Source organism: Rhinatrema bivittatum, chromosome 6 (genome assembly GCF_901001135.1).
Source record: "Rhinatrema bivittatum chromosome 6, aRhiBiv1.1, whole genome shotgun sequence".
NCBI lineage: Eukaryota > Metazoa > Chordata > Amphibia > Gymnophiona > Rhinatrematidae > Rhinatrema > Rhinatrema bivittatum.
Genome location: NC_042620.1, coordinates 144,001,117 through 144,013,338, shown reverse-complemented (window position 1 = coordinate 144,013,338; position 12,222 = coordinate 144,001,117).

Here is a 12,222-nt window from a genome sequence, read left to right as displayed (position 1 = left end):
CACATAGGTATTACCCACCTCCATCCCATACTCGATAGCCTAGACCCTCTCAAAGAGGTCAGCCTCGACAACACAGGGCACCAAAAGCCCAACCAGCCCCGCAGACTGGTCCAGCATCAGGGTTTTGACTCCTTTCTAGAGGGCAGAAATCAACCTCTGCCTATCACACCCATTCCTGTGGGAGGCCACTTGTGCCATTTTGCCAGCATATGGCACACAATTACAACAGACCAATGGGTCCTTTCTGTGGTCGCCCATGGTTACCATCTGAACTTCCTCACGCTACCACTGAACACGTCACCATGTCTGGCTTGGGGTCTGATCAACCACTCTCCAGTTCTCGAGGCAGAGCTCTCAACCCTCCTGCAGTCCAATGCCGTGGAACTGGTACCTTGACTGCAGTGGGGTCAAGGGTTCTACTCTCGGTATTTTCTAATTCCAAAAAAGTCAGGCGGCATTCGTACTATTTTGGACCTACATGCCCTAAACAAACATCTCCGCAAAGAAAAGTTCAGAATGGTAACCTTGGGCACCATGCTCCCCCTCCTGCAATGGGGAGATTGGCTCTGCTCTCTAGATGTTCAGGAGGCTTATGCCCACATTGCCATATACCCTCCTCATCGAAAATAGCTCAGGTTTATAGTAGGACACAATCATTTCCAATAACGAGTGCTGCCATTCGGCCTAGCATCAGCACCCCGTGTATTTATGAAATGCCTGGCAGTAGTCGCAGCTCACTTGCGACAACGCAACATCCACATCTATCCGTATCTAAACGATTGGCTCCTCAGAGGTCCATCCCAAGAGGTAGTACTCCACTTCCTCCATTTCACCACCAGCCTACTGCAATCCTTGGGGTTTCTAATAAACTATCAAGTCACATCTGACTCCATCACGCATCCTCTCGTTCATTGGAGCAGATCTAAATACTGTCCAGGCCAAAGCATTTCTCCCAAAGGACGGAGCACGCACATTATCAACCTTGGCCAAAGCAGTGCAAACTCGCCGAACCACTACAGCTCGTCATCTACTAACCTTACTAGGTCACATGGCATCCACGGTTCATGTAACCCCAATGGCTCACCTAGCCATGAGAGTAACACAATGGACTTTAAAGTCCCAGTGGCCCCAATTAAATCAACACATGTCCCACATTGTCCACATCACCAGTCAGCTTCGTCTCTCACTTGTTTGGTGGATACAGGAGTCCAATCTTCAGATAGGACTACCCTTCCAACCTCCGCAACCTCAAATTACTCTGACAACAGATGCATCCAATCTGGGTTGGGGGGCCCATGTCAACAACCTCCAAACCCAGGGAACCTGGACCACACAGGAAGCAAAGCACCAGATAAATTTTCTGGAGCTCCGGGAAATTCGATATGCCCTCTTCACTTTTCAGGATTGCCTCTCCAAAAAGGTAATCCTAATTCAAACAGACAACCAGGTAGCAATGTGGTCCCTCAACAAGCAAGGGGGCACAGGCTCTTACCTGCTATGCCAGGAGGTGGCACAGATCTGAGCCTGGGCTCTCTCCCATTCGATGCTACTGAGAGCGACCTACCTGGCAAGTGTGGACAATGTGATGGCGGACAATCTCAGCCAGACCTTTCATCCCCATGAATGGTCCCTAGATCCCACTGTATCAAACCAAATATTTCACCAGTGGGGCCGCCAACACATAGACCTCTTTGCGTCAATTCACAACCGCAAAGTGGACAATTTCTGCTGTCTACACCACAGCCAGGACACACTGCCAAGAGATGCCTTCACCCACTCATGGGCAATGGGCCTTCTATATGCCTACTCTCCACTTCCACTCATCAGCAAGACTCTCGTGAAGTTATGGCAGGACGAGGGTACAATGATCCTCATAGCCCCTCACTGGCCGCATCAGGCTTGATTTCCCATCCTACACGACCTCTCAGTCCAGCAACCAATTCGCCTGGGCACAGATCCAACTCTGATAACGCAGAACAACGGCCTGTTGCATCATCTGAATCTTCACTCCCTGTCTCTGACAGCTTGGATGTTGAAAGGTTAATACTACAATCCCTTAATCTCTCTGACAGTGTGTCCCAGGTCCTCGTAGCTTCACAAAAGCCTTCTACTAGGAGATCTTATTGTTACAAATAGAAAAGATTCTACTTGTGGTGCACCACAAAAGAAATAGATCCCTTTTCCTGCCCCATAACAAGGTTACTGGACTATCTATGGCACCTTTACGAATCTGGTCTGCAGACTTCCTCCATCCAAGTACATGTCAGCGCCATAGCCGCTTACCATAAAGGTGTAGGAGATGCCCCAGTCTTGGCGCAACCCCTGGCAGGGTGCTTTATGAGAGGCCTGCTCCAGCTCAAACCTCCACTGCGTCCTCCGATTCCAGCATGGGACCTTAATGTTGTGCTAGCACAGCTCATGCAACCTCCGTTCGAGCCCCTGCACTCCTGCGAGCTTCGACATCTCACTTGGAAAATGATCTTTCTAGTTTCTATATCATCAGCTCGCAGAGTCAGTGAGCTATAGGCACTGGTAATATACCCACCATATACCAAATTTCTTAATGATCATGTGGAACTCCGCACTCATCCTAAATTCTTGCCAAAGGTAGTTTCTGATTTCCACTTAAATCAGTCCATAATACTTCCTACCTTTTTTCCAAGGCCTCACTCACAACCAGGTGAGCGGGCTGTGCATTCCTTGGACTGTAAACATGTGCTCGCCTTTTATCTGGACCGCACTGCAACCCATAGGAAGTCCACCCAACTATTTGTCTCCTTCGATAAAAGCAAGTTGGGAGTTCCGGTGTGCAAGCAGACCCTGTCCACCTGGCTGGCGGACTGCATTTCCTTCCGCTACTGACAAGCTGGCCTTCCGCTACAAGGATGTATAAAAGCGCATTCAGTAAGAGCCATGGAAATGTCAGTAGCTCACTTTTGTTCTGTACCTCTTGCTGACAACTGCAGAGCTGCCACATGGAGCTCTCTCCAAACATTTGCAGCTCATTATTGTCTCGACAAGGCTGGCTGGCAAGATTCCATCTTTGGCCATTCGGTCCTGCGTAATTTATTTCCAGTTTGATAACCCAACTTCCTGCCTACAACCCACTGGAAACTCAGGCCGCTCTCATACCCAAAACCACCCCAGTTGTTGTGGCTGTTGCATGTCGTTGGGTGTTTTTTGATCATTCTATTCGGGCATCCTATAGCTCGCTATTCACCCACATGTGAGGACTACGATCCTGCTTCTCCTGGGAGAAAGCAGAGTTGCTTACCTGTAACAAGTGTTTTCCCAGGACAGCAGGATGTTAGTCCTCACGAAACCCACCCGCCACCCCGCGGAGTTGGATTCGCTTATGTTTTATTATTTTATTTTTCGCTCGTACTTTTTGCTACAAACAAGACTGAAGGGGGACTCCTGCTGGATGCAGGGTTGGTGGCATGCTGGGCATGCTCAGTGTGCCAGTCAAAGTTCTAGAAACTTTGACAAAAGTATTCCGTGATAGGGCTCCATCCGATGATGTCACCCACATGTGAGGACTAACATCTTGCTGTCCTGGGAGAACACCTGTTACAGGTAAGCAACTCTGCTATCCCTTCATTCTAATCTAGTACAATATACTATTTTATTCCTCGTACTAGATATTTTTTAAATTCAGTTTGGAATCTTGTTGGGGGAAAAAATAGACTAATAAGGAAATAAAACTGTTCAAAAATATCACTAGGCTCCAGGTAAAAGATCTGGAGCCAAAAACTAATGATGGATAATGCCAAAATAAAAGACCAGGAGCCCAAATTAAAGTCAACTCATTCTGAGCCTGTAAACAGAGTTCCTCAGCCCTCCTGCATTACAGTGGATAGAAAGCACCTGTCAGTGGAACTCTGAGGGGCTCAGTGAGGAGATCAGTCCACAGCAGCAGGAAGCCAGGCCGCTCAGTTCCTTCTTGACCTCTGTCTCCTTCCCTGTTCTGACAGGGAAGAGGGCCGAGAAATACTGGCAAGCCAGAAAATTATATGTCTGTGTATCTAATAATCTGCAAGCCCTTCTTCTTATGAAGTGTTCGTGCTCACCTGGATGAGTTTTGCCCTGTGAGGAGCCAGACCAGTCTCTGATTGCACCAGGAAACATTTGGAAGATGTCTGGTAACAGGTAATCGTGAACAGTTTATCTCTTGACTAGTCTATGTTTTAGAAGACAGCTAAATGAAGATTGAGATTAAGACCCTTGTGACTTCTTAGTAACCTGTGTGGAGTTTGCATAAATTTTGATGAATTTTTTCCATATGCTGGAACCTTTTGGGGGGAACTTATCTATAAAGTGAGAGACATGTGACTTTTTTATGTGACCGTACGTCACCTGTACCTTAAAAAGGTAGCTGAGTTAGTGTTTTTGTAAGGGGATCTATGTACCCTTAATAATACGTTTCCCCTTTTCAATCTCTAGGGAGGGGTTTTTGGATTTTTGGATTATCCCTAAGATTTTCCCCCACTTTGGGTGCTGGGATTGGTGAAGCTCCCCATATATAACTTGGGTTGAGCATGTGCAATACGTAGTTGGTTATAGCTTTTGGTTTTGGAAAGAGTTGAGTTGTTTTGGTAGTTCCCCAAATTCAGGCCCCACAGCCTGTTCTAGAGGGATAGGACTTTGCTTTACTTGCCAGAGCCTTCACAAACCTGGAAGAAGGACTGACCTGAGAGAAGAAAAGAACATATTTTTTTATTTTAAGAGCGTTGGTTTTGATTTTTACCTACTCCCAGCTCAGAAGGACTAGAATTATGTGCTGCTTTGACCTGAGTTCAGTTAAAGTGGGGACTGTGGTATCCTATAGCATAAGAATTGTTTTTGAAGAAGGTTCTTTCTTTATTCTTGAATGGGAGGAAGTATTTTACCACCACTTTCCACTTTTTGGAGAAGAGAGAGGTTTGGTTTTTTTCCTGACTCAGGTTTAGAGAAAGAGACTGAGACAGACTAAGGCACTTGAAGTTCATTCCGTTTCTACTAAATTTTTGCCGTTTTGTGATTTTTCTACTTTTGCTTCTTGTATCAAATGTTATGAGTTGCAGTAAACTATTTTTATTTGAGCACTACTTCCAGTAGGGTATCTACATTGGAGCATCAGCCTATTGAGATCCACTGGAGTGAGTACCCTTGTGAGAAAGGTTGAGTGGAACTAGAGAGACTGAGTATTGATATCCACCCATTGTGCACCTAGGGCCTTGGCGGTTTGTCCTCCTCCACTCTGTTGAAACCCTGGCACTCCAGCGGCTAAGGGGCAGAATTTCAAAGGGATACGTGTGTAACCCCCGAAAAGCTGCCCCTGCGCGCGCTGAGCCTATCTTGCATAGGCTCGGCGGCGCGCACAAGCCCCAGGATGTGCGTATGTCCCAGGGCTTCGAAAAGGGGTGGGTCCAGGGGCGTGGCTGCTGTCCGGGGGGTGGGTCCGGGGGCAGGTCCGAGGGTCAGGGGGCGGTCCAGGGGCATGGCGGAGGTTCAGGGGCGGTCCGGGGGGCGGTCCCGAGTCCTCCGGCACAGCGGCCTGTGCTGGGGGCTGGAGAGCCGGCATGCGCAAGTTACGCCTGCCCAGAGGCAGGCGTAACTTCTACAATAAAAGTTAGGTGGGGGTTTTAGATAGGGCTGGGGGGCGGGTTAGATAGGGGAAGGGAGGGGAAGGTGTGTGGGGGCGGAAGGAAAGTTCCCTCCGAGGCCGCTCCAATTTCGGAGCAGCCTCGGAGGGAACAGAGGAAGGCTGCGTGGCTCGGCACGCGCAAGTTGCACAATTATGCACCCCCTTGCGTGCGCCAACCCTGGATTTTATAACATGTGCGTGGCAGCACATGCATGTTATAAAATTGGGCGTAGATTTGTTTGCGCCAGGTTGCGCGAACAATTCTATGCCCGCGCACAGGTTTAAAGATCTGCCCCTAATCGTGTGGGAATGGAGAAAAGAGTTAGAGGTCCGGGACAATGAGATTGACCCTGAGGACTGTATGACCCATTTATTCTGGTACTACACTAAAGAGGGGGGGTTATACGTTATCAAAATGTTTCAGTTTTGATGGTTCATTTTATTTTCAGTGGAAGGGAATTGCCATGGGTGCAACACTATGGCTCCTGATATTGCTAACCTATAGAACAAGTTGCTGATTTTGAGCAATGCTTTGTGGAAATTCTTCATTTAGATCTTCCATTTTTTGGGGAAGCAGTATATTAATGATGTCTATTGACAAACTGAAAGAGGCTAGTGTCCTTTTCCTGGAATCCTTTGAGATATTAAATGTCTTTATCATATATCTCCTACCCTGCCTTTCCTCTAGGGTATAGTTTAGATCTTTAAGTCTAACCCTATATGTTTTAGAATGAAGACCTCGGATCATTTTAGTAGCCACCCTTTGGACTGACTCCAATTGGTTTATATCCTTTTGAAGGTGCGGTCTTCAGAATTGTACACAGTGTTCCAAATGAGGTCTCACCAGGGACCTATACAGGAGCAATATCACCACCCTTTTCCTGCTGTCCATTCCTGTTCCTATGCAGCCCCAAGCATCTTTCTGGCTTTTATCATTGCTCTATCCACCTGTTTAGCCACCTAAGATCATTAGATACAATCACAGATCTTGTATTTTGTTTGTGCTTAGAAAAATGTTGTGACCTAAATGGATTACTCTGCATTTTTTAACATGAAATCTTAGCTGCCGGTCTCAGTCTAGATGATTCCTTGAGCTTCACTAGATCCCTCATTTTTTCCACACCTTCCTTGCTGTCTACCCTGTTGCAGATTTTGGTATCATCAGCAAAATGACAAACCTTTCCCGACAATCCTTCCACTATGTCACTCACAAAAATGTGAAAAATAGCCGGTCCCAGGACTGATCACTGAGGCACACAACTAGTAACACCTTCCTGCTTCGAGTAAACTCCATTTACCACTTACCCTTTGTCACCTCCCACTCAGAAAATTTCTAAACAAGTCAGTCATTCTATATTCTATACCAATGGCTTTCAATTTATTTATAAATCTGTTCGGAACCGTGTCAAAGGTCTTAATGAAATCAAAGTACACTATGTATAGTGCTCTCCCTTGATCCAACTCTCTGGTCACCCAATCAAAGAAATTGATCAGGTTCCTCTCACAAGATTTACCACTGGTAAAACCATGCTGCCTCAGTTCATGCACTGCATTGGATTCCAGAAACTGCACTATTCTCTCTTTTAGCAGTGGGTCCATTAATTTGCTCACCACAGTACTATTTTAGATGGACTTATCAGGTTGGTTCCTTTGGCAATTTTTTGTTTTCACTTCTTTATGTGAACCATACCAGAGAATTGTGAACTATCACTGTGTATTTCCCTGAAACTGCATGGAAAATAAACTCAGGACCAGTTATGTAGCATATCAGTGTTTCAGACCCAAACTGGAATGTTTGCAAGTAATATGCTTATATTATATTGAAATTACTTCACTTTCCTTGGAGCTCCCAGCCTTTATTTTGGGAATCTTGTTGAAATATTAACAGAAAGCTGTACCCTTTGTGTACTTTGCAGTATATCACAATTACACACGCCAAGGGGTAATGCACACCCTGCACCAATTAAAAACGTCCTATTATTGGCATTCTTTAACTAAATGCCTGTTGAATTCATCTAGATGTCTGTCAGCAGCCAAGAAAGTCACAAATTACTTCACACTCACTGAACAGGATTGGCCCTGCTATTACAAATTATATGACACAAACTGAATAAATCCTATTCAATGAGCCAGATGTGCTAAGCCTTTTTTTCCCATAGAAGTAAAATGGGAAAAATTATTTTGTACAGGAGGTAATTGTAATGCTGTTTTGAATATGGCTTCCTTAAAGATGAGCTGCAGGTAGATTGCTTAAATAACTATAAAAACAAATGACTATCAGGGAAGTTTTGAATAGTGTCAGAAAAGCAACAAAAATGATAAAGGGGATGGAATGGCTGCCCTAGAAAGACTAGGGGGCACTCCATGAAGTTAGCATGGGGCACATTTAAAACTAATCGGAGAAAGTTCTTTTTTACTCAACGCACAATTAAACTCTGGAATTTGTTGCCAGAGGATGTGGTTAGTGCAGTTAGTCCATTACCTGCTATTAAGTTCACTTAGAGAATAGCCACTGCTATTACTAGCAGCAGTAACATGGAATAGACTTAGTTTTTGGGAACTTGCCAGGTTCTTATGGCCTGGATTGGCCACTGTTGGAAACAGGATGCTGGGCTTGATGGACCCTTGGTCTGACCCAGTATGGCATTTTCTTATGTTCTTATGTTCTTATGAAGAGAGGCTGCACAGATTAGAGCTCTCCAGCACAGAAAAGGGACATAAAAGAAAATTATAAAATCATGAATGGAGTGGAACATGTAAATAAAGTACTGTTATTTACCCTTTCCAGTAACATTAAAACAAGGGGCCATGAAACTAACAACCAGCAGATTTAAAACAAATTATAGAAAGCAGTTTTTCCATTCAGTACACAATGAAATTGCGGCATTAGTTTTCTGAGGGACATGGTCAAGGCTACTAGCATAGCAGAGTTTAAAAGGTCTGGACAAATTCCTAGAGGAAAAGTCCAAAAATGATTATTAGCCAGGTAGATCTGGGAAAAGCATTGTTATCCCAGGGCATAAGTAGCAGGAAATAGCTCTACCTTTTTGGACCTAACAGGTACTTGTCGACCTGGCCACTGTCAGAGACAGGAAGCTGGCCTTGATTGACCTTGATCAGATCCAGCATGGTATTTCTTAATTTCTTATGATCTTGGCAGGACATCCACTGCTGGGTGGAGTCTGAAATCTGTCTGACAGTGCATGGTTGGGGCCTCAAAGATTTAGAAATGGTCGTGCAATCCTGTCCAGACAGATGAGCATCAATTCCTCTTTTTCGTAGGCCCTCTGAAATTTCTTTTGATCGTAGTATGATGAGTTCCCACTAACCTTTATGGTAAAGACCAAACTCAAAACATTTTGGACCTTTACTTAGATGCCCAAACTCAGTCATACAGATTTTTACTGCAGGGTGGTTTACTTGTTACCCAATTATTTAAGCATATTACTCAAATTAGACAATTACTTGCACTAATGGTGAAACTAATGGTTTGCTTACTATTTCACACACACTGGTTCTGGATTAGTCTTATTGTTCCTACTTTATACATTATTATGTCTCAGGAAACACAGAATTAATTAATTTATACCCTTTTCATTGCATAAGTGAGGACTGAATTCAATTAAACAAGGCTATCATGGCAAGAACTTGTAATTCTCTTTATTATACTTGGGGGTTCATAAACTTTGAGTACCATATGTGCCTCTGTTTCACTGATAAAGATTATAGGATCAAATCTTACCATTCTGCAGTATTCTCATAAATCACATGAGAGGAACAGAAAATTAGCAATAACTAATAATGGCTTTGGATATTATGTTTTATTTGAATGGAAGGACAGATGCAACACAAAGAATAATCCTTGTTAGAAGGCATGGCTTATGAATTTTATTTGACCAGTAATAGAAAAGTATTTTGTGCTGCAGCTAAAGATGAGCTGCTCATATGAAAGTTAATGTGTCTGAGTTCCTTTCTTAAGGCCTATCTTGTTTACAGCAAAAAAAAAAATAAAATTTGCTTGTTGTATTTTTCAGTAAAACAACAGTGACATCCAGTGGTAGGTTAGGATAATGCCAAGGATTTCTTCAAGTTGCAGATCTTTTGAACATAATTCCCAGTAGGATGTGAATCCTTCAGATATTGGGGCAGAAGTCCTTTGGACACTATTCAGAGGGGAATGAGAGCCCTTCAGACCTAATTCAGAGTGGGACAGGAGTCCTTCAGATGTGATTCAGAATGGGAGCAGGAGTACATCTGTCATAATTCAAAATGGTGATGCCGAAAATAAGAGAGGATAAATATTTGAAACAATACAATTCCTACACTATAGACATCATATATTATACCAATTTATTCATAAAGTTCAATATACAAATATCAAAAATATCCAAATATCAAAAATGTGACAGATTACATTTTTCTATAATTAAAAATTCAAACATAATATGCAATGTTCAATGATGCAGTTACCCTATATTCAATATACTGTATAAACACTAAAAATACTGTGATATATCTTTCTCAATATACATACATATCCTTACTCACAATGATTATCATTTCCATTCATACAACACTCTTCTCCATTCATTACCCAATTATTCAACTATACAACCTATGAAGATAATATCATTTTCACCGAATAATACTGGAAGTCTCTCACACTCATATCTTACTATTTTTCTCTCCCTATCCAATTATTACCTTACTATCAAAGAATGTTGGTTTCCCTTCTTTCAATAAAATCAATTTCTCAGTACTATTGTCCAGATCCTTCCAGTTGATCAATGTTATTCCCAATACCAGGTTTCTCAAGTTCACAGTATTTTTCACCTAATCCCCTTCAAGTAAAACCTTGCCACTCTATTGATTTCCTTTTTTCAATAAAAACTATTCCCCAATGCTGCTATCCTAATCTCTTCTGTTGATTAATGTTGCTCTGGCTACCCAGTGTCTCAAGTTCACTGGATTTATTACCCAATCCTCTCAAAGATCCTTGTTTCACCCTCAGCAGGGCTTCATCAGGAGGCTTTAATCATAAATTCTGAATCCTCCTTAGCCAAATATTATCAGGCAGCTCAGATCTTCAAACCTATAACCAATAATATATAAATCATTGATAACATATGGACATGTCCATTACTAATCAAATCTCAGTCTCCCCCAAACTCACCATAAATTCTCATGTTGTCTCCCATCCTTATATCATTATGAATTTATCCCCATTTACAATTACATACATATTAGGTAAAATCAACCCTGCAATATAACAAAATGTTACAACTACATCACTAATCATAATATATTCCAGCCCCAACAAATTCATTATTTACTACCATTCCTTTCATACTGACCTGCAACAATCTCCTCATTCACTAAACCTCCAAATCACTGGTGTAACTGCCTTCGTCAACGGTCATACATATCTGTGGAGCCTTACCATTAAATATGTTCTCTGGTGCTTGTAGGCGAACCCAAATGGCCCAAAAAAACAACCTTTGTTTCAATTGATGTCTACTCTCTAACATGAGAGCCATTCAACATCCCTAAACATTACCAGAATGCAGACCATTCAATGTCAGCGTTGAATCCATTTGGCATCAAGGTCTTCCACTGAAAAATAAATCATTGTTCTACTTGCCTTGACCATTTAGATATATCACCCCCTCTATTATTCAATACATGCTTTATCACAAAAAATGTAATAGGATCAACAGTATGAGCATTGGCTTTCTAATGTTCCACTAATGGTGCCAACACTTTACCAATCTGTATGTTACTTTTATGTTCAGTGATCCTCAAATGTACCTCTCGCCGGGTCTGTCCAATATAAATCATGTTACCGCATAAATCATCCTTCCATTCGGGTTGTAAAATGACCAGGCAAAAAATAAGGATGGTCCAAATGCGTATGGACAAATACCTGCAATGACAATACACTAGTACATATCGAACATCCATACAGGGGTACTGACCAAATTTATCCCCCTTTCTCTGCATAGATGACCAACAGTCAGATATCAATGACCTTAAATTCTGATCCTTCTTAATAGCAAAAAACTGGGGGTTCTATGAGCATGGCAAGTGAAGATAAATGGGCCAAGTGTTTTAATACAACTTGCTTAATCTATTTCATCTTGGTAGAATATGGTAAAGTACAAACAATCCGGGACATAGTATTACGATCTGACCAGACAAATAAATTCTGGCGATTAGCATATAAACCCCTTTTATATGCTTGTCTAATACATCACTTAGAATACCCCCAGTCACTAAACTTCTGTATCAATTCTCTTTATATTTGTATCCAGCCATTGAACACAAACAACAATATCTCAAGAACTGCCCACTCAGGATATTCTCTTTCAGTCTCCGGGGATGAAAACTGATTCAGAGGGAGATGGGAATCCTTTTGACCTGATTTAGAATGGAACAGGAGTTTTTTGGATGAGATTCTAAGTTGGACAGGGAGTCTTTCAGATTCACAGTGGATGGGAATCCTCATTGAATTCACTAACCATTAATTTAAGGAAAGTGCCAAGTACTACCTCTAAATATAGAGTAGTTTCAAGTGACTATACCAAAGACGAAGGAAA